This window comes from Mauremys reevesii, linkage group 6, assembly GCF_016161935.1.
Source record: "Mauremys reevesii isolate NIE-2019 linkage group 6, ASM1616193v1, whole genome shotgun sequence".
Taxonomy (NCBI): domain Eukaryota; kingdom Metazoa; phylum Chordata; order Testudines; family Geoemydidae; genus Mauremys; species Mauremys reevesii.
Window position 1 is genome coordinate 8604130 of NC_052628.1, and position 24421 is coordinate 8628550.

General features: G+C 43.1%; 1 long non-coding RNA gene across 3 annotated transcripts in view; it reads right to left on the bottom strand.

Annotated features, from left to right (window-relative positions):
- The window catches only part of LOC120407505, a 91948-nt gene that overhangs the window by 16088 nt on the left and 51439 nt on the right, over positions 1 to 24421 (bottom strand). The window lies entirely within an intron of this gene.

Below are 24421 nucleotides of genomic sequence, written 5' to 3' on the forward strand. Positions count from 1 at the left end.
TCAAACACTCAAGTAGCTTTATTTGAAAGATTCTTTTCACTAAAGAAGACTAACTCTGCCATTTGAGATCAATGAATTTTTCTGAAACATAGTGTCCCCACTTAAGATTGAAACACATTGGCTGTTTACTACATATTGACTAGCAGTGTCCCAGGTGCAGAAGGCATTTGATTAAATGCATGTCTTTGTGATGGCATGATCCACTATAGAATTAAGGATGACATTTAGAAAAGAAAAGTCATTATAGCAGCAACTAAAATTTCCCAGAGATTTCACAGTTTATCTTTTTTTATTTTATTTGTGGACTCTCCGATTGTTCCGGGAACAGGAACTGAGATAGCAGGCAAATTGACTCAATATTCATCTATGACGTACATTTTTCAAAGGACGTGCCAGTACTGACTATGTCTTCACATTAACAAGTATTGCTTTTGAACTTTGCAATGTTACAGCATCAATTCAGCAGCATAGCATGCCTCTGGCTGTCCATCCACCCTTTAAAAACTAGGTGATCTGCAAAGGTTGTATCCTACTCTCAATGTCCGTAAAGTTCAGGGTTGTTTGGATCCAGAGCTTTAATTTTTTTTTATTACCATTTATTATTTTTTTCCAGTAGAAACCATTATGTGCTAGGTCCTTCCCAAAGGAGCTTGCATTCCATTTTAGTCATGGGGCTAGCTCTGAAGCTTGGATATACATCTAGCCTTCACTAAAGTTCAGAGTATATTCAGACCTGTGGGTTTGGATGATCATGACTTTAGGTAAAACCATTGGATCACAATAAGAATACTTAGCTCTTACATAGCAATATATCTCAAAGTGCTTTACAAAGGAGGTCAGTATCCTACACCCCATATTACAGATGGGGAAAGTGAAGTACAGAGAGATGAAGTGACTTGTCAAAAGTCACACAACTGCCGCGTGGCCAAGCCAGGAATGAGAACCCACATCTCCTGAGTAGCAGACCAGTGCTCTCTCCACTAGGACACCCTAACTTCCTGTGGGTGCTTATGTCCTTGTTTAGTCATCAGTTCTACCATCCTTACCCATAGGCCACTGACTCAACTGAATAGTAGCTATTGGAGGAGTAAGGTTGTTCTCAGCATGAGCAAGGTTGGACAATTCATATCCTAATTAAAGGCACTTTCAAAGTCCCCCTTAAGAGCTCAGTTGTGGCCATGAGAACATTTGGTACAATTCAGCAGCTGACACTTTGGTGTCTTTACTGGAATATGTACCTGTGTGCTACCTAGTATGAAGTTACGGAGCAGATGCTGCTGAATGGATTCTTCATCTGGAAGGATATGCATATAAATCACCATGCTCCATGTGACATCAGCCAACATCCTCACAGTCAGGGTACAAACCAGGGCAAAGCACAGAAATGGCTCTAGTTGCACTAGAATATGACCTCCTCATGGTCAAGAATCACCACAAACCTCATTGCTTTTCATGGCACACTTCTTCAGCCTTGTCTTCACCAATAAAAATACGTAGCACAATGTCCATTTAAAGGAAAGGAAATCCACTTGCTGCCTTTCCCCTTGGGAAAGAAGGAGAGAAGCACATTGTGCTAGTCACAATGCTTAATGCTCTGCTGGAAGGCACTCAGGCCTGAATAAAACCAGACTAGAACAGAATAGAGTGGTATCAGAGAACACTGCACAATGGTCATAAAAACAGATTTGGAACAAAAGTGGATCACGGAAAAACAGCCTTATACACTTCTGCCAAAAGTAGCATAAATCCTCTGCCCCACCATTGTGCAGGAATAGGAAAAATATGACCTCAATATTCCCATTTCACCATTGACTCATCCCAGAATTGATACTCTTGTGTTGCAGGTGCCCTGAAGTATAGTAGTGTACCATTAAATTCTAGCTGCAATACCATTATATTGCTATTAGAAACAGCTGCAGAAGAATACAATTTTTCAAATAAATATAAATTGTGAATGGCTGAAATGTGAAAGGCCTTCCAGGTCCTGGGAGCAGGATATTCACGTGTCCTTGGAACTGATCAACGTTTTGCACTACACAATGAAAGAAAGCACTAAACACTCTTTTAACTATTAATGGTTGGCTCAGCAGGTATATACAGTAAGAGCTGATCTCTGGGTCACATCCTCAGCATAGCTCCACTGAAGACAATGAGGCTATGACAATTTGTACCAGCTAGAATCTAAGCAACTTTGTGCTTTTGCCGTAGAGGAATTTGTCACTGTGTGCTCTGAATCATCTGTTTTGTTGTTATTTAATGGGGCAAATTACCTTTTGGTGTAACTTCACTGATGATAGTGGATTAACACCAAGGATGAATGTGGTCCCCTATGATGAGCAAAAATAAATCTTAGGTTCTGCTCGGCCTTGCCATCCTGAAGTTCACACCTCTCTGTCAAGGGAATGTTTTTACACCTACTCAGCTGGAATACAGTAAGTACTGCATGTTGGTAGACTTCATTTTCACACCCACTTATTCATGCATATTTTAATGGTGTTCTCATTAGCAACTGCAACGCTTTGTACAGGACTTCTTACAGCTGCTCCAAATAGGCACGACCAACTGGAAAGCTCCTGCGTAATTTACACCTTCCTCCCACCCCGTGATATTTCAAGAGCTGAACATACAATATATCTATGGCCATCAGCTATGACCACCAAGAGACTTCTTTCCTATCAACTTATAGGTGTAAAGCAGATGGGATACCCAGCAGAAATAGTGTGAGTGATGCTAGTTGTAATTAGATCTTGTTGGTACTGTTATACATACCCACTTAATTAAGCTTTTTTTAGTATTTCAAACTGTGTTTATACAAATGCTCACAAATGTGCCTGGATATAAATGTTCTTAATCCTCAAGAAATATGGATGTAATAATTAAGTTGTGTTTAAGTAGCTATTAAACAAGAAAAATAGCTTAACATTTAAATCATATTTGGGTTGTGATCCCGTTATTTTAAATATTATCCCAATTGTTCAACTAATATGCCAGACTGAGAATTACAGCTTCAACAACTGCCAGTGTCTTTTATTGCTAATTCTGTTGCTCACTACTTATTTCATGCCTTGAAATTAGTGATGGGCAAACCTCCAAAAATTCAGCAGTTTGATCTGGGCAAACCTGCCATTGAGAGAAAGTCTGGATTTATAGTTAAGGCTCTGGCCTGTGAATCAGGAGAGCTGGGCTCATTTTGTGATTATACCACAGATTTTGGTGTGATGTTGAAACAACTATTTAATCTCTCCATGCCTCGGGTCCCCATCTGTAAAACAGAGATAATACTATGCCCTTTCTGCCATCCCTTTGTCTGTCTTGTCTATTTAAATTATAAGCTCTTTGGGGAAGGGACTTTTTTTGTGCAGACTCTAGCACAATGGGGCTCCAATCTTGATCGGCTCCTGTAGGTGCTGAGGCTTCTCTGGATTTTGTAATGTCTCCTCCATTCTTCATAACTTGTTGCTTTGGCCACACAATGAGGTTTCATAAAACCTGGGATTTTTAAACAGAATTGAATTCTGTGCACCAGTGTGCTTGCTACCAAGCCACCCACCCCTTAAAGTTCTAAACACAAGAGCTCCCTCTGTTGCCTGGGAGTATTAATTGCAGCCTTGCTGCTGTTTTCCATCATGATGGCCACCTCATTACAGTATGTATTACATATTCATTTAAAGACTTAAGACCAGATACTGACCTGTTCTTAATCAGCATTGCTTCATTGAGGAGATGGCCCCTAATGCTGAGTTTTAACATTCTATGTCGGGTTTAAATTTGTAACATTAGCAGATCTGCCATTATAAACTGGGTTCACACAGTTTCAGTTTCACAAGACTTTTTTTGAGTCAGAAGCATCCTCAATCTCACTGAATGTCCATAACCCAGAATATGCAATGTCTGGAGATAGCAGCCAACCTGGCCAAGATCTGCTGAGACATCAGCTTTGGACTTGAGCAGTGTGGTTAGCAAAGGTAAATAATAAATAATAATGGACCTTGAAGTGGGTGTAAAGGGGCATGAAGGAGGAGCCATGTGGGATAGATGCTAATGGTATTGCTCACTGCAGCCATATAAAGGGTTCAAATACCACTATGTCAAGTCTCATGGGGTAGCCGTGTTAGTCTGTATCCATAAAAACAACAAGGAGTCTGGTGGCCACTTGAAGACTAACAGATTTATTTGGGCATAAGCTTTCATGGGTAAAAACCCCACTTCTTCAGATGCATAAAAAAAATGGACACAAATCAGACATCAGGAATGGCAACATACAAAAGCCAGTAGGAGAACACGTCAATCTCCCTGGACATTCTATAACAGATTTAAAAATAGCCATCCTTCAACAAAAAAATCTTCAAAAACAGACTTCAAAGAGAAACTGCAAAACTAAAATTCATTTTCAAATTTAACAACATTAATTTGGGACCGGGAGTGGCTGGCTCATTACAAAAACAACTTCCCCTCTCTTGGTATTGACACCTCCTCATCAATTATTGGGAGTGGACTACACCCACCCTGATCGAATTGGCCCTGTCAACACTGGTTCTGCACTTGTGAGGTAACTCCCTTCTCTTCATGCATAAAAATGACTGAGTCTGTAATCTTCACTCCATGCATCTGAAGAAGTGGGGTTTTACCCACGAAAGCTTATGCCCAAATAAATCTGTTAGTCTTTAACGTGCCACCGGACTCCTCATTGTTTTTGCAAATACCACTATGATGGGTATGGTATAAAAAAAAAAGAGAAATAGAAGCAAAGATCTAAATTCTCAAATCAGTTCATGGTTTGGGGACTATGTTTGGGCTTTGTTATGTATTTATTTTTCATTTCAAAGTTGCTTTCTTCCATCCATAATTGAAACACCTTGCTCCTGGAAGTGATGCTCCCCGCCACATGCTGATCCTGTGAGCAAAAAGAAGACCAGTCCCATGTGTGAGAGACCTACATTCAATTCTCCCTGCCACCAAAGTCTTCCTGTGTGGCCTTGGTAAGTCATTTGGTCCCTCAGTGTCCCATCTATAAAATAGGGATAGTATCACTTCTCTACCTCACACAGAGAAGTTGTGAGAATCGGTACATTAATGATTCTGAGGTGCTCCAACGATACTCTAATGGGGCCCATATAAGCACTTTAGATACAAGTCAGAACTGATTGATAAAAATGGATAAAACATTTTGCTATTGGAAAATCCAATGTAGTCAAAACAGAAATATTTCATAGGAATGTATCAATTTTATTAAAACGTTACATGGGAAAAGTCCAAATGGATCTTTTTGAAATTCTCGATGCATTTCAATAATGTTGAAAAAAGTTTAGTTTTGACATTTGTTTTTATTCATTTATACTTTTATATTAATATATATTTAATATTATATTTATATTCACTCTATTTAATGTTTTATATTATTGTTGTGGTTCAGAAGCTGCACCTGAGACCTCTGTGTTCTTCTTGGGCACTCTCTCCAAGAGATAGGCCTCTCCCTGAATTTCTACAAGCGTTGACCCCCACAATTCATTCCTCTCTAGAATGGCTAAAAAGTGGCTCTCTCTTGCTTCGTATGGATCCATGCTGAAAACAGGTATCCCTGTTTCAGGAATCCCCAGGTTCTTTTGCTTTCAACAATCCCTGGCATCCCAACCTTCAATGGAAAAATTCACAGGAAACTCCACATATTGAAAATTCTGAAGTTTTCTCATGTCCTACATGGATTATTCCTGTGCAGGGGAAAATTAGACACTTTATTCCTACTAGGACCTTTCTTGGGCAAAATTCCCATTGGGTTAGTTGACATCAGTAAGAATTGAGAAACAGCTGCAGGATTTGACCATATATGATTGGCTATCTAAAGCAGGGGTCGGCAACCTTTCAGAAGTGGTGTGCCGAGTCTTCATTTATTCACTGTAATTTAAGGTTTTGCATGCCAGTAATACATGTTAACGTTTTTAGGTCTCTTTCTATAAGTCTATAATATATAACTAAATGATTGCTGTATGTAAAGTAAATAAGGATTTTAAAATGTTTAAGAAGCTTAATTTAAAATTAAATTAAAATGCAGAGTCCCCCAGACTGGTGGCGAGGATCCGGGCAGTGTGAGTGCCGCCTTCGGCACGCGTGCCATAGGTTGCCTACCCCTGATCTAAAGTGTGAACCTGTGGGCTAGCACAGACACAAACACATGTGTGTTGCCATAAGCCACAATAGCCCCTGTGCATCTTGTGCCTGAATGATATCCCCATGACTCACAATTCCATCTCCACTTGCTCTTTGCTCTGCATGGGGATTTGCTGATTGCATGCCAGCATAGCAACTAGAGAGGTGAAATTGAGTCTCTGTCCCTCCTGTCCTTCTGCTCCAGGGAGAGAACAAGAGTGCACACAACCTTGTTTACACCTGCATGTCCAAGATACAGTTAACCCACCCATACAGGTATATAAGAGGAGTTCTGACTCCCCTGAATAAATTGGTAGTGTAAGCCACAATCTAGCCCATGTGATTAAGGAACAACAACTGTACCACTCTGTACAGTGCAAATGAACATTTCAAAATCTACAGGAATCTACTGGGAAGGTTCTCTACTTATTTCTCATAAAGACTCCATTCTCATTTCCTAATATGAACTTTGCAGTTATCCAGAAGCAGAGCAGAAACTGCATCCAACACCCAGCAGCCCAGATATTAAAAATTGCAATGCCTAGAGGAAAAGTACAGGGGGCTTCTGCAAATCGCCAATCTCTCTCTCTCTCTCTTTTTTTTTTAATTTAAAAACAAACCTCTAATTGGTTTTCATTCAGCTTTAAATTAGGGAAGATTTATGAAAATGGGACTTGAAGGGCTCATTTTCAGTGGATTTGATATTATTGATTAACTGATATTTAGACTCCCGAGGCATCGCTTCTCATTGTGCTAAATAAGCATAAAAATACTACAAGCAATTAATTGCATGCTTTTTGTGCCATGCTTTGAGATGGCCTATCAACCCTTTATTAATATTAATGAGCAGAATTAGCACCAAAGATCAGGGACCCATGATAGCTAGAAGAACCTGCATGGACCCTACAGCTCTCGTGCTTTATTATTTTTTAATCAAAGCGGCTGACTTGAAGGCACAAAATTAGAGAACTGAGTCTTTTATGATTCCACAACGATTCAAATTAAAATGATCTATACTTGCATAATTCCAACAAACCATTTTGTACTACTTAAAAACAGTTAAAAATTGCATACATTCATGATGTAAGGGCCACAAGTTTTCTTTTCATAGTGAACGGGACGTTATATCAGTATTTCTCAACTTACACATGTGGTCATGATAATCACACACACACACACACACACAAAATAAGCCAACATATATGATGGCAATGTTCACGTTGTAAATTACCCTGACAAAAGCAAGGAAATTCTGAGTTAAGGTTGCTGATCCTTCCATCAGCCAATGTTGACTGGATGAAATTGAGCAAAGGTAAAGTTAAGCTGAATTTGAAGGGAAAGAATTATAAACTCCTGGGACCTGAGATCTTGGCCCACATTCTCTGCTGGTCTAAACAGACATAGTTCTGCTGCCTTCATATAGGTATATAAAGTACCATGCACATTTTATATTATTATATATAAAAATAACAGTTGTGCCTACAGGCCGCAACTGAGATCAGGGTACCATTGTACTAGGGACTGTACACAGTCAGCATAACCTGAGCCTAGCTAGCTCAGTTGGTAGAGCATCAGACTCTTAATCTGAGGGTCTAGGTTCCAATCTCAGTGGTTTGAGCATTGGACTGCTGAACCCAGGGTTGTGAGTTCAATCCTTGAGGGGGGCCATTTGGGGCAAAAATCTATCTGGGGATTGATCCTGCCTTGAGCAGGACATTGGACTAGATGACCTCCTGAGGTCCCTTCCAACCCTGATATTCTATGACAATACCTGGAGGGAAACAGAAGGCTGAACTGACTTGTCTGAGGTCAATAAAAGAATCAGGGCTAGAATGCAGGTCTGACTAAGCAGCCTAGTCACTGGGCCACATTGCCTCTCTTACAGTTATTTGTATATAACACAGGGCTTTTCCTCAGTAGCTCTCCAAGTACTTTACAGCAGAAGCAATTTTCATCATCCCCATTGTACAGACAGAGAAACTGGTGCACAATTAAAATAGCAGGTCCAAACGCTTTCCTCTAAGTAGCTGATTTGTCGCCAATCAGCAACAGAATAGGTGGAATTGTCTGATATGGTAATTCCCAGTTCCTCTTTTGAGATATGTCAAAGTGCATTGATCCTCAGCTCCTGCTAGCAAATCCTCAAAGAACTGCAGTATGGATTGAAAAACATGGTTCAAACATCTGCGATTGGCCCATAATCCACATATCATTGATATAGTACAATAGGCCATTAGAGTAACCTACCATTGTGTACTTAGAAGTCCTAAATCCATGGATCATCAATGTAATAGGCAGAAACAGTTCCTTCAAAGGGTTTACAATCTATCTTATCAATGTGGATTTAAGGAAACAGCAGATCTCTGCACACACAGTAACTCTGCATATCAAAAAAATACCTTGTGAGATCTTACCAGAAGAAAGATACTGTGCATGCAAAGTAGCAAGAGTTGAAAATTCTCCAGCTGAAACCAAGGAGAGCAGCCACTTGCATTAATTCTGACTTCCCATCCTAAGACACATCAGAGTGTTCTGTGAATTCAGGTTTTCTTTTTCATTCAGCCACAAGAGATTCTGAACAACCTTCTTGGCTGTAAATTATTTCTTAGCCACAATTACATTTGCTTTTATGTGACTCCAACGCTGGTGACACTTCTGAGGGCCTGATCCTCAGCTGGACAGGTGTAAATCGGCATAGTTCCATTGAAACTAATGGGACTATTCCAATTTGCAACAGCTGATCACCTGGCCCTAAATTCAGCACAGGTAGCAGAGGGACACTGCCCAAAGCATTTCACCAAGTCCTTTAACACTCATCTGAAAGGACCGTCTCAAAGGGTGAGTCTCGTATGTCTACACTACAAGAGTAGTTCGATTTAACTTAGGTCGAATTTGTGGATTCGACCTTATGAATTCGAATTTGTGTATCCACACTAAGGACACTAATTCGACTTTGTGAGTCCACACTAACGGGGCAAGCATCGACATTGGAAGCGGTGCATTCTGGGCAGCTATCCCACAGTTCCCGCAGTCCCCGCTTCCCATTGGAATGCTGGGTAGAGCCCCCAATGCCTCCTGGGGGAAAAATGTGTCGAGGGTGGTTTTGGGTAACTGTCGTCATTCAACCGTCACTCCCGCCCTCTCTCCCTGAAAGCGCCAGCGGGAAATCTGTTACCGCACTTTTCTGGTCAGTGACAGCGCGGACGCCACAGCACTGCGAGCATGGAGCCCGCTGCGATCATCGCTGCACTTATGGCCGTTGTCAACTCCTCGCACCTTATCGTCCACCTCTTCCACAGTCAGCTGCTGAGAAATCGGGCGAGGAGGCTCCGGCAGCGCGGTGAGGACATGAAGTGTCAGAGTGGCACAGACCTCTCACAAAGTGCGGGATCCCACGCCGCGGAGATCATGGTGGCAATGGGTCACGTTCATGCTCTGGAACGGCGATTCTGGGCCCGGGAAACAAGCACGGACTGGTGGGACCGCATAGTGCTGCAGGTCTGGGATGAATCACAGTGGCTGCGAAACTTCAGGATGCGTAAGGGCACTTTCCTTGAACTATGTGACTTGCTGGCCCCTGCCCTGAAGCACCAGGACACCCGGATGCGAGCAGCCCTGACTGTGCAGAAGCGAGTGGCCATAGCCCTCTGGAAACTTGCCACGCCAGACAGCTACCGGTCAGTAGCGAACCACTTTGGCATGGGCAAATCTACCGTGGGGGTTGCTGTGATGCAAGTAGCCCACGCAATCGTTGACCTACTGCTCTCAAAGGTAGTGACCCTGGGAAACGTCCAGGTCGTCATAGATGGCTTCACCACGATGGGATTCCCAAACTGTGGTGGGGCTATAGATGGCACTCACATCCCTATCCTGGGACCGACCCACCAGGCCAGCCAGTATATTAACCGAAAGGGCTACTTTTCAATGGTGCTGCAAGCACTGGTGGACCATAGGGGACGTTTTACCAACATCTACGTCGGGTGGCCGGGCAAGGTTCATGACGCGCGTGTTTTCAGGAACTCTGGTCTGTTTAGACGCCTGCAGGAAGGTAGTTTCTTCCCAGACCACAAAATAAGTGTTGGGGATGTGGAGATGCCTACAGTGGTCCTCGGGGACCCAGCCTACCCGCTAATGCCCTGGCTCATGAAGCCCTATACAGGTGCCCTGGACAGTGACAAGGAGCTCTTCAACTACCGGCTGAGCAAGTGCAGAATGGTGGTGGAGTGTGCTTTCGGACGTCTCAAGGGGAGATGGAGGAGCTTACTGAGTCGCTCGGATCTCAGCGAAACCAATATCCCCATTGTTATTGCAGCTTGCTGTGTGCTCCACAATCTCTGTGAGAGCAAGGGGGAGACCTTTATGGCGGGATGGGAGGTTGAGGCAAATCGCCTGGCTGCTGATTACGCTCAGCCAGACACCCGTGCAATTAGAAGAGCCCAGCGGGAAGCGCTGTGCATCCGGGAGGCTTTGAAAGCTAGGTTCCTTAGAGAACAGGGTAACCTATGACTTTCCAGTCTCTTTACAGAGAAGCTGAACCTGCCCCTGTTTCAGTTACTATTCACTTTTTTCAGCGGTTACATACCCCGTTCACCAGGTTTCCCCCCTTCCAACAGACGTTTAAAAATAAAGTTATTGGAACATTTTTAATGAACAAAGTTTTCTTTACTAACGAATTCACGTTAAAGGGTTCAAACAGGGACGCAGACTGTGGTGGGTACGGTGTGCAGTGATGTACAGACTGCTTCTACACTTGAGGACTGACAGGCTCCTGCTCCTACAGCGGTCTCTGGGGGGAGGACGGTTACAGGAGGGTGTGCAGGAAGGGGTGGGTTTGCAGGAAGGGGTGAGGGGTGTGTGGGAAGGGTGAGTAGGTGTAGGGGGATGATGGCTCTGGCTGGGGCTCAGGGCATCGGAGAGGTTCATGGCTAGGGTGGAAGGGCATGGTAAGGGCAGCCTGCCTTGCCATTTGTGGATGCCAGGCGCTCGGACCCTGGGGCAGCATACACCTCCCAGACTGACCTGGGGCAGCAGACACCTCCCAGAGTGACCCGGGTGCCTAGTGACTGCACTCTGTGTGTGACCTGCTGTTGATCCTGCCCCCATGTCTGTACCCTGGTAATGGTGGCTGTCCTATGCAATTAACAAACCCCTATCTCCCCTTCACACAAAGTCTTCTGCAAAGAAACATGATGGAAACAGTAATGAACAGCAAACTATTTTTAATACTCAACTACACAGCTGGGGGATGAAACTGGGATTTGGGATTGGGTGAGCCAGGAAGGGAACAATTCTCATACTTTAGGGAATGAGAGCTGTTTGGTACATGAGCACTCTGCTGGGGTGGAGTGACAGTTTTCACGGCCCCTAGCGCCCCTCCTTCTTGTGATTTTGGGTGAGGGGGGGACAGGACTTTGTGGCGGGGGAGGGCGGTTGCAGATACAGTTCAGGGGGGCTCTCTGCTCCTGCCTGCGGTCCTGCAGAACATCCACAAGGCGCCAGAGCGTGTCCATTTGCTCCCTCATTAGTCCAAGCAGCGTTTGAGTCGCCTGCTGGTCTTCCTGCCGCCACCTGTCCTCCCGTTCGCTGTGTGAGCGCTGCTGCTGAGAGAGGGTCTCCCTCCTCTGGCTCTGCTGGACCGCCTCGGCTCTGGAGCAGGCCATCAGTTCAGCGAACATCTCGTCCCGAGTCTTTTTCTTTCGCCGCCTAATGTGTGCCAGCCTCTGTGAGGGGGATGCTGGGGCAGTTCGGGAAAGAGCCGCAGCTGTGTGATGGGAAAAAGGAAGTGATTTCCTTGCAAAGATACATGTTTGCGAACAGTGAACACAGTCTACTCAGTTTCTGTGAACAAGACCATACAGGGCACCTATCTCATGTGCTCTCAGGACAAGTTCGAATTTTCGGCATTCACTTTCATTGCCTGGGGTCTTGCACTGGAGATCGGACAAGCGGGGCAGGACAGCAGAATCCGTGTAGCAGCCAGGCCTGGTAAGCCGTAAACTTTAGGCTGCTTAACAGTTAATGGATAGCAGTGCCCTCCTGCTGCAGGCAATCTGGAAAGCATAAAGTCTGACCCTGTTCCAGCCCCTCGCGGCTGTCCCCGGGAAAGATCCCTGTATGCTTTTCCTCTGCAGCCTCCACCACGTGGCTGTTAAATGACGGTAATTGTTATGCAAAGGAAAAGTCAAGCATTCACAATAGTAACATTACAGTAATTCCCCTAATTAGATGCAGCAGTCGCTGAGCGAGATCACCCTGAGGCGGGTCACTAGGAGAGACAGAGAGCGCATGCTGCGTGAATCCCTGCACAGACCAGGGCCCTATGCTGCCATGCTGGTCGAGGCAATGCTCCCACTGTACCTCAGGATGGCCTGGCGCGGAAGAGTGTGCTTCCACGGAGCACCCAATAAGGCACCTCTCCCCAGGAACCTCCTGCGGAGGCTTTTCGAGTACCTGTCAGAGAGCTTCGTAGAACTGTCCCAAGAGGATTTCTGTTCGATCCCTATATGTATTGACCTTCTTTTCATACAGTTTTTATTCCTGTTTTTTAAAAAATAAATGTTTACATCTTTATAGCACTTACCGACTGATCCTTCCCCTGATTCAGAGTCCAGGTTAACGGCCGGGGAGGGTTGGTAGGGGATCTCTGTGAGGCTGATGAAGAGATCCTGGCTGTCGGGGAAAGCAGTATTGTAAGCGCTGTCGCCTGCCTCGTCCTCCACAAACCCTTCCTCATCTTCCCCATCGGTGAACATCGCCGAGAAACTGCCCGTCGACACTATCCCATCCTCAGAGTCCACGGTCACTGGTGGGGCAGTGGTGGCAGACCCACCGAGAATGGCATGCAGTGCCTCGTAGAAGCGGCATGTCTGGGGCTGGGCTCCAGAGCGTCCGTTTGCCGCTTTGATTTTTTGGTAGCCTTGTCTCAGGTCCTTGATTTTCACGCGGCACTGCATTGCATCCCGGCTGTATCCTCTGAGTGCCATGGCTTTGGAGACCTTCTCGTAGGTCTTTGCATTCTGTTTTTTGGAGCGCAGCTCCGAAAGAACAGACTCATCGCCCCACACAGCGATCAGATCCAAGACTTCCCGGTCAGTCCATGCTGGGGCCCTCTTTCTACTCTGAGATTGCATGGACTCCTCTGCTGGAGAGCTCTGCATCGCTGCCAGTGCTGCTGACCTCGCCCCGATGTCCAACCAGGAATTGGGATTCAAACTGGCCAGACAGGAAAAGGAATTCAAATTTTCCCGGGACTTTTCCTGTATGACTGATCAGAACATCTGAGCTCGGACTGCTGTCCAGAGCGTCAACACAGTAGTGCACTGTGGGATAGCTCCCGGAGCTACTAAGTTCGATTTGCATCCACACCTAGCCTAATTCGACATAGCCATGTCGAATTTAGCGCTACTCCCCTCGTCGGGGTGGAGTACCGAATTCGAACTAAAGAGCCCTCTAGGTCGAACTAATTAGCATCCTGGTGTGGACGGTTGCACGGTTAAATCGAATTAACGCTGCTAAATTCGACATAAACTCCTAGTGTAGACCAGCCCTAATTCAGTCCCCATGGTCCATTCAGTCTTTGGTCCCTCTGCTGAAACTCCAGCTGCGCGGTCCATCTGTGCCAATTGCAATGGTAATTTTTCTGATGCAGACCTTCTCTATGCTTGGGAGTCATCCCAATTCCAAGTGTAGACAAGTAAAGCCACAATTTACACTCCTGTTTGAAATGGGGCTAAGTCAACAGAAGCAAATCATGTCTTTCTTGGTCTACACTTGAGGGTAACTGCGGTGCGGCTGTACCAGTTGCCGAACTGAGGCTAACCCCAAGTATAACCAAGGCTACAGATATCTGTTGGATGCAGCAGAGCCATGTTTTCAAATGAAAGAATTGCATAACATTATGTATTGATCGGTTAAATTCCCAAAGGCACCAGTCACATTCTGGACCCTAATGGCCGGCAAGTGTGTGTATTGGTAAGCTCAGTATTTTAGAAGTCAGAACAACAAGAAGGACTTTGAAATCCTTTTGGCTGCTGTTGGTGTGTTTAGCCTCATAGAACTTTCACAGTCCTCTTCTGCGATTTTGCTTTTTGAAATTTGCAAAAGAAATTTGCTCAGGGACTGAGACCATGTATGTCAAGTGGTAGCCTGGAGAGAATTTGTACAGCTGCCATAAAGTGCACATAGCCCTGAATGTAGGGTCTGATAATGGAAATGCTGACATAACCATAAGTGGCCCTAGTGGGCAATACTATAATACAATGTTATTACGCCAGGTTTGCAAAAACACATATTATTCAAGAACTAGAATTACTGTTTGGCAGCCCCTAAGCTGGTAATGCATTAAATAAACTACAGTTTTTGAGTAATATTTGCATGCCTCTGTAACAGCATGTAAGTGTGACAGTTTCCCTCTTGGAAAAGCAGAAATCCCTAATGAATCAAAGGGCCAAACATGCAAATAAACCTCATGATTCACACTTGCGTCTCTCGTTTAATTTTTCAAAATGTAGTTTGCATTTTGATTATGCTACAACAGGCAGCGTGGAGGGCAGAGCAGTGAGAAAAATAGAAATGTGCGTACAACATATTTTTCATATCAAATGTGATTTACTTTAATCATTCCGGGAATTACAAAGAACTGTAAATGGATCTTCTGAATGCTTTCCAGGTATGTGCAGCCATGTGCTGTTGTTTATACTTGTACTTTATAGGTTGATTTTTCACCCCTCAGACACTCCAGTCTTATATTAAAGTAACTCCATTGTTTTCAGTAAAGTTACACTTGGTTTACACTGGTGTAACTGAGATACGAATCAAGGTCCATATGTCCATGCTATGGGAAGAATCCAAAGCACTGATATATGCTCTGTGACCCCACATTCAGTGTCACTTCTTTAGAACAGAACTGAATGGCTCTCATCCTCAGTTTCACTAAGCAGCATAAAGAGGCCTCAACAGGGCCGCCCTCAGGGGGCCTGGGGTCTTTGGCGGCAGGGGGCACTTGCCCCCCCCCCCGGGCAGCCGTGGGCCTCAAAAGTGTGAAGAAACAGCCCCCGCTGTAGGTGACCACCACAGCCAATGAAGAATTGGCATTAGGCCTCACCACTAGCTGTTTTCCAGGCATATCAGGGGTGTGGAGAGTACTACTCTGTAACTGTTCTCTTCTTCTCAAGGACCGTTGGTGCTATGGGAAATGGAGTGTGATTTTCAGCAGCCCTAAGACGGCGATAACTAACACTGAAGGTTGGGTCGGGCAGATCCTTTATAGCCCTAGAATAAAGAGGAAAGCAAAGGCGGTTAAAAACTAGATTAGCCTCTCCACCCCTGCCCCAATATAAGAACTGAGTAGCTAAGCATCAGGTTTTCATACCTAAAGCTTGAAACTTTTGGGGGGCTTTGACTAAATTAAAATTTCCATGGAAAGTATTTACTTGCTTTTAAATTCTTTTGATTTTTTGTTGAAAAAACAAAAACACAAACATTTTTTTTTCCCTTTTGGCTGAAGACTTTTCAGCTTTCATCTGGAAAAAAAAATGTTTGTTTTTTCAATGAAAGGTTGAAATTTTCCATGGGAAAAAAACAACCCATTTTCCAGCCAGCTCTACTCTAAAGCAATACAAATAATTTATAACAAAAGGTAGAAAAAAAGGGAGTGAACTTCTCCCATAATTGTCTAGAGATGGCCGCATGAAGCAGAGAAAAAGACCATCCTGAAGTTCATCATTCAGAAGGGACCACAGCGAACATCCTCTCCTTCTGCCCAGAAGATGCATATGCAAGCAGGGGAAGCTGCCTCCCAGAGACAATTCTTAACAAGATGCCACAAAATAGAGAGGCTAATAGTTAAACGCTACTAGACATCCCGTTATGAAAGCTGCTTTGCCATGCAATACCAGGACAAATAGAAAATGAGAATTAGTCAAGATATCTACAACTTCACAAAAGGAGATTAAAAGTCTTGAGGGGTTGCCATTACAGCATCTTTACGCGATAATCAAGCAGGTTTTGTTGTACTTACTGCAGCGAATGCCACCTCTTTGCCTTTCCATTTTGTTGTGAGCACAGAAAATATAAGCGATAATGTGTATGGAGTTTTTGGGGGGCAGGAGGGAAGAAAAAATAATTTAATTGACAGATAAAAAGGATGTAGAAAGGGTAATTTCATTTTCCATCAGAAGAAGTAAGCTTTTATGTTGGGAATTAAATTAACAGCACATGAAATTGGCTTTTCCTAAGTTCATTTTTTTTAATAAAAAAAGAAAAGAAAAGAGAAAAAAACACCCCAAAACGAAGGTAGCGTTATGAAAAGCCTAGGAATGAGCACAAAGTCAATAAAACTTGCTATGTGGTCCTGGGTCTGCCTACTTTTCAATCACTCTGCATTTCCTGCTTGCGTGATACTAAAAAGTTATGCTTATAAATGTTTGCTCATTTCTGTGTGTAATGTTCCATCTTTTGACTCCAGCTGGTTACAGGCTCCCCACCCCACATCCTTTTCTCTCTTTTCTCAGCTTATTCATGTTGCCTGCAGGTTGTGATTTATCTTTGGAGTTAATACATTCAGAGTCACATAATTTTTTGCTTGTGTTTGGCTAGGGAAACCTCTTTTGGAATACCAATATGTATGGATTTTCATACTGTCATTGCTACCAAAATAGCAGCGTGGGTGGGAGGCGGGAAGGGGGATATGCAGAAAAGGAAAAATTATTTTTGAAATCATTTTTCCATCTAATGCATAAAAATGAACTTAATGGGAAAAAAAACAAACACTAATGTAGTGCTTAGAAAAAAAAACCCACAAAGCAGGTATTTACAAAGAGATCTGTGGGAACAAATGAAATGAAATGCTAATTTATAAAGGCAACCATGAAAATCAACAGCAGACTAAGAAAAAACAGACTTGTTATCTGTCCAGGCGGTAAACCATATACAAGGTAACTACTGAACAATGGTTCAGAATAGCACAGGAATCAGCTACAGAGAGTTGTGTGAATTGCGCCACTTTTGTTTTACAGATTTGTGGGCACAAAATTATATTTTCTTGATTATTCACAATGTGAATAACAAAAATAATCAGGATTGCCACTTCTGCTCGTGCACGTCACCTTTGGACAACACAAAATACCACTCTGTATAGAGGCTAAAATGTTTAAAAAATGTTTGCCTAAAATTAGGTTCTCTAAATCCGTTAACAGGCACTTATATAAAAATGGCCTTATCAGAAGTGTTGAGCACCCACAAATGCCACTGACATCAGTGGCAGCTTCAGATGCTCAGCACCTTTGCAAATCTGTTTTTTTTTTTCTTTTAGGCTCCTAAATCCATATTTAGTCACCTAACTTTGGGGATCCGGTGTGAAAATGTTGGGTGTATGTTTTGTGAATGAGCCAAAGTAGGAGTTTGCCATTTCAGTTGTACAGAGGGATTGTGGTACCTGCAAACACTGCACTGTGGTTTTGGAACCAAAATTAAAAATAAATTGAATCAAGAACAAATAAATAACATTTGGCTGGGTTTTTCTGGAAAGCCGCGAAAACATGGATTGAATCCAGGACACATAGTCTCCACACCTGTCTCTGTGCATCTGTATACATAAAACCTGCTTGCATATAGATTTTCCCTCCAGGGGAAGCATATAAGACTCATTTACTATGTACTATGAGTGAAATCTTTTCCTTAGGGCCAACTCTTTCTCCCACTGAAATCAATGGGAGTTTTGTCTTTGATTTCAATGGAAGAACTATCAGATCTATAATGATATTTTATAGAATCGATCAAGACTTAGCTGTGAAGCTTTTAAGCAAATCTTTGCTTATATGCATAAATAATGTCCATGTTTGCTTTAAGACCTGATTCAATGCCTATTGCAGCCAATGGAAAGCCTCCCAGTGACTTCAATGGGCTTTGGTTCAGTTCTTAAGGAAGAGCCTTCATACTGGGGAAAACCCAATATATCAGGTTAAACATTTACATCCCATTGCTTGTCACACTTTTTAACATCATTTTTCTAACCAAAAGCCTGATCCTGAAAACCTTTGAGTAGTCCTTCCTCATGCACTTAGCCCTATTGACTTGCATGAGTAAGATTTGCAGGATATGGCCACATGGTTGCTAGATGCCAAAAATATTTCTTTTAAATTTTCAAGCTATGCTTTCATCTTTGAATCCCATTTTCCCTTCTTCTTAGTATTGTTAAAAGGAGGAGAGAGGAAAAAAATGTTCTTCTTAACCTCTGAAGATAGAACAAAAAACAATGAACTTAAATTGCAGCAAGGGCAATTTAGGTTGGACATTGGGAAAAAACTTCCTAACTGTCAGGGTAGTTAAGTACTAGAATAAATTGCCTAGAGAGGTTGTGGAATGGCCATCATTGGAGACTTTTAAGAGCAGGTTAGACAAAAACCTGCAGGGATGGTCTAGATAATACTTAGTCCTGCCATGAGTGCAGGGGACTGGACTAGATGACCTCTAGAGGTCCCTTCCAGTGCTATGATTCTATTATTACTGTAGTTGCTCCTCCAGATAAGTGATAATTGGGGTTGTGAAAAGACCCAAACCTTGCATTAGGAATAATATTTATTAAGGATAAGGATAATATTAATTATTCACTTGGTGAACACTGACAGCGTGCACTCTGCTGTACAAAATATAAAGGAAGACAAGGTTCTGCCCCTAAGTGTTTTACAATCTAAGACCCTGACTTTGCAGTCTTATGCACATGCATAAATTCATGCATGCTGAGTCCCACTGGGTACATTTTTGCAAGACCAGGGTTTAACACATCTTAGAAAATTTGGTGCCTCATGTTGTGACATAGCTTTGGCCCCCCCATTGTATTAATCCGTCTGTGCTGGTGTTTTATTTAGTTGCCTCTAGTGAAGTGCCAGTGCCTAACAAATAATAATATTTTGCCTGAACCTATTCATCCATTTTTATCCAAAACACAAAAGGCTCTTCAAATAACAGTAAGTGGAGCAAATGGCCTGATGCTCCAGACTGGCTCATTTGAGGATCTGCCTGAAAGCTATAGGGGTTCCATGGGCACTGTGATTGTGAGATCTGGCCACAAGACATTGGCCAGGTACAATTCTTTTTGAATAACTGTCCTCTTTCTCCCGTCTGGGAGCCCCTCTTTAAACATCACTGCAGCACTTGGCTTGCATAGGATCTGATGCTGCAGCTATTGAACTCAAGGGCCAAACTTTCATTAGGCTGGATTCTCTATGGTCTTGGGCATTGTATAATAATTTACCCCTGTGTAAATGAGGGCAAAGAGGGCATTAAACACTGTGCAATGTGATTATTGACATTTTCTTAGCATTCACTAAGTAAGGGTCCGAGCCAGAGCCCACTGAAGTTCTTGGAAAGACTCCTGTAGAATTTTCGGCCTTTGGATCAGACCCGAGGGCTTGATACCTGACTTTAAGCATGATCATACCTATTGACTTCCATAGGGATAACTTGAGTGCTTAAAGTTAGGCATGTGTGTAAGTATATTGCTGGATTAGGCCATAAGTGGCTATGGCAAGGTGCAAAACATGGGAGAATCAGACCCATTGACTTCAGTGGAATCTGGGTTGAGTCTTTATATTCTGCATCATTTAAAAATCCTCTTTTCTTGGGGTCAATCCTGTGAGGTACTAGGCACCTGCTGCTCTTATGAAATGAAAACCTTTCTTGTTTTAATGGTCCTCTGTTTTCTACAATGACTTTCCATGGAGTATCCAGTCACGGTCAAGATCTTAGCCCTTATCTTCAAGGTGTTCAGTGATCTGGGCCCAGCTAAAAGATCACCTCAAGCTCCGGGATGAAAACCACAGTCAGGAACTCCGCTCCACTGGCACAATGGAGCTTTTCTTCATAGGGGTAAACCCAGTTCTGTGCAGAAGACAGAGTTTTTTCAGGGGCCAGTCAAAGACTGTGGAACAAACTCCCATAAGAACTAAGGGCCTTCTCAAATCACCCCAACCTTCCACACGCAATGCAAACTGCCGTTCTTCAACCTGCCTTCTCGAACACACAGAGAAGCAGCTATATTTAAAAAGCAAGCAACCAGACAAAAATCCTTACCAAAACAAAGCACTCCGCTGCACACACAATTCACCCCCTGGGAGGAGGATGAGAGAGAAAATGAACTACTCATGACAGATCTTAGTCACATCTCTTAGTGCAACACAGGGAGGTTCTCAGATACCAGAGAGGGTATATAGGAACCTGCAGAGAATAGAATGGAATAGAATAGAACAGAATAAGAATAGAATGCACTCAATCCCTAATGAAACAGAGTTTACTTCCAATAGGTAACAGCTCCTTTCATATATACATATATTTCACACACACACACACACACACACACACACACACACACACACACACACACACACACACACACACACTTCAACACCTTCTTTCCTTCCTCTCAATGTCCCAGATAGGATCTGTCATAGAACAGAGTGACAGTTCAAAGGTCAAAGAATTTTAATGAACATTTTATTTGACCGGGGGCAGGGAGAGAGAGAGAGGGGCAGGCATTTTAGGGTGACTGCTCTCACAGCATGATAGCTTTCACAACAATAAGGGATAGTATCTCAGAGAATGGGCCTTTTTTCTTTTGCTGGCCTACTAAAAATAAAAAATAAAGAGGCAGTAAGAGGGGAAAAAATCCCCATTGCTGAGGTGCTTCCGTTTCTGCTGATAAGAGCTCTCAGTGTTTTCTGGATAAGAAGATATACTTTGTCTCTTCCAAAGATATGAGAAAGGGGGGAGAACAATGTCTTTTGTTAGAAGGGAAACTTGCTGCAATTTGAGGAGAAATGGTAATACACAGTTTTGCTGAAGGCAAACAGAAACTAAAAAGTAAGCTCTTTAGAATATTATCCTTCCTTAACATTTTGATAAAGTTCCTTAAAATGGAGCCAGTTTTGCCTGTGCAGCAGTTTAATTTCCTATAATCATCTCTGATGGAACAGATGATACACACAGTTACCCCAGGTATTGTTTAAGTGGGGACTGAATTACTTTTATACTATCACTAAATGATAAAAAGAGGAACATTTTCAACATTGTTTTGTCTCCGCGCTGCAAGCCAGGCATAGGAATGCTCCTTCTAATCCTGTTTAAACTGCATTCCAGAAGTATTCACGACTCAAGGTTTTTTCTTTTTTTTAAAAAAAAAGCCGTTAGAAAGAATTTGAAGGCGACATGGGGCGGAAAGCAGAGGCAACGTTCATTATCAGGCTTAGAAGAAAGAGACTTTTTGAAGGGAAAAAAACCCCACAAACTGCAAGACTTTGAGGAATTTCCTAGTTATCTTTTCCACTTCAGTGACTTTAGGCTTCGCCACCAAATTGAAACACCATTTTCTGAACAATAATATAGTACATTCTTTGACATCACAAAAGAATGCTTTTAAGGCATAAAAATGCATTTTCCCTTATGTAATCAAAAACAAAACCTCTATAAATTACAATGCAATGTACAGTCCAATTCCTCCATTCAATGCATTTAAATGGTATGTGCTGATTAAGCTCTTACTCATTTATGTTAAATGTCTAATGAAAAGCTCTTTGAATCTGGTTTAACCCATATTAAATGCCCTAGTGGTGCCGCTGGAATTAAAAGAGAGGAAGAAAATTAATCCTATTCTTTGTTCCCTTTATACATTTTAATAAATTATACTGCATCTTCCTAATGCATTTATGTCTCAGACAAAATGCCAAATGGTTTGATCCTTTCAACAAAAAAACCCAAGGAACAAATCTGCACATTAAAATGTAGAGCAATTCAACAATTCAAGGCATAGTGTTTTCCAGAAGGAGATGATGTGTTTTCTCTGTTTCTTAATAACTCCGCATGATGATTTCTGCTTTGCATGTAAGTAGACTCTACTCAAAGTTTGGAAAGTTTATTTTTTCTTGTTTCTTCTCATGCGGTACAAAACAAATGTGACTTTCAAAATGTAATAGATCCTGATTCAGAACGCAAGACCTTAACTGGGATGGAAGATGATCAGCTGCCCAAAATAAATTCTGTGTTAACAAGTGCATCCTCTTTATATTGTATTGGTTTCCAAAACACAGGAGGGAGAAGGAGCCACTTTGGGAGAAATTGAATCTTTTGGAGAGAATATATTTGGGTCTCCCAAAACTCTCTCTTCTAAAATATTTGGAATTCAGCTGTCAAAACCGGATTTGAGAGGTGGGAAAATTAATTTAAATGGGCATCCCAACATGTAATGTACTGAAGGTACCTCCTTAAGTGACAATGGAGCTCAGTCTCTGGTTTTCAGCCATTCCATGAGCAATTTAGATCCCCGCTTGGAGAGCATTATTTTACACACTCTCCTACCCAATACAACGACATGGGGTTTGTTTGTTATGCACGACCTACTGATAGAGGCAGCACCATTCATTATTTCCCAGTGCTTGGAGTTTCTAGTGACATCAGCAATATCAAATTACATCAAGTCCCCAAACTTTTATTGATAATAAATATAATGGGCCTTAGGCAAAGCCCATCGCAATCAATGGGAGGCTTTCCACTAATGCCCACGAGCTTTGGACCTGGTCCAATGGGATTTCTATAGGATTTTCCCATATGAACATGACAAAAAAACAAAAACAGGATATACAAATCTACTTCAGTGAGCTGGTGGGTTATGGGGATTAGGGACGCATGAATAGGGTGAACAACTTTAAACAGGCGAGGTGCGTAAGTCAATCATGCCCACACAGTGTGGTGCTCTGTGGTGTATATTGATGAGCCTGTTACCATGCCGGCTAAGAGACTTGGGTCTTTTAGCTCAGGCCATAAAGGCACATACATTAAGCTCCTGAGGTCTAATGTTTGATCCCCACTGCTGACAACCCCTCTGGGCCATCAGCATTGCAGGTAGTTGACTCTTTTAGCTTAATGCTAAAGTGATTCATTCTCCTTAGAGATTTCTTTGCTTAGAAACCCAGTTCCACTCTTATGTACTGTCTCCTGGCAGCCATGTTTGTTTGTTTCTGACCAGTAGGCAGGGGCAATACTGCGTCCTTGTTGGGAGATATGAGCAATGTGGCTGCAGGACTTGTACCTTCTTGGAAAGGAGGCATCACACTGATGGCTAATGGCTGTTGTGCCGGGATGTTGGCGAATAGAAGTGGGAAGCAAAGAGGGTGGCTAAAAGAAGTTAGGCTCAGATCCTCAAAGATATTTAGGTGCCTAACTCCTATTGAAAATCAATGGGAATAAGGTTCCTAACTAACTTTGAGAATCTGGGACTTAATGTGAAAGAACAATGTGAACTTTGAGCCCTGTGGCACAAATGAAAGACCACCCAAGCAGAGATGGGTTTGTTCCAGATACTTCAGCTCTGGACTCAAACTCCTGCAAAGAGACAAAGGGCTGAGCCACCAAGCTTAGATACAGAGTGAGGAACAGCCATGCATTAGCAGGGAATGTCCTCACTTTTCGCCCCAGAGAACACCAGCCTCAATTCAACCTTTCTTTTTTTTTTATGGTCAGAAACTCCTTAGTTACAGGAATGCTAGTTACACACTGTTGCTGCGCCTGTATGGATGGCTTAGATGCTGTTGCTAAAAGAGGAATGGGGAAGAGCTAACGCGGTTGGAAATGGGGGTATGAGGACAGGAAAAAGAGAGGGGATGGTGGGAGTTGAGAGCTAGGGAGTTAGAAATTAGGCCAGATGCCGTCGTGGGGTCCTGCTGCCTACCGCATCCTGCAAAGTCATTACAAACATTTCTGGGGTCTGAGGCAAAGAGAACTGAAGTCAATGGAAAGACGCACATGGAATTCAGGCTGCTGATGAACAAGAGGGCAACACGACATAAGGAGTGGCATTGCTGTTGCGGGGTAGAAGGCGTCTCATGAGAAGGAAGGGAGGTGAAAGCCGAGCACTCAGCAGGGGAGAAAGAGGTCTCTTCACTGCACTGTGAGTTCTCCCTTCCTCAGGACCCCTGTTCCAAACCACTGTCACGGGCATGTGTCTCATGTTGAAGATGGATTGACGGCAGCACAAAAGCGGCTGAGAGGATCCAGAACACAGGTTTTCCAGCATGCATTGGCCAGCAACTAGCTACTTAACAAGCAGATCTTGGGGCCGGGGGCGAGGGGTCGGGTCACAGAGAAAAAATGTCCATGTGGGCTGGTGCTCTCATAACAATCCTCTAGTCCGTAACTGTCTAAGCACTCAGCTAGAGTCATTCACTCCACTCCCTCGTCTCCAGGTTACTGTTCCATTCCACAGGACGCATCCCACCTTTTCTTCTTTCAA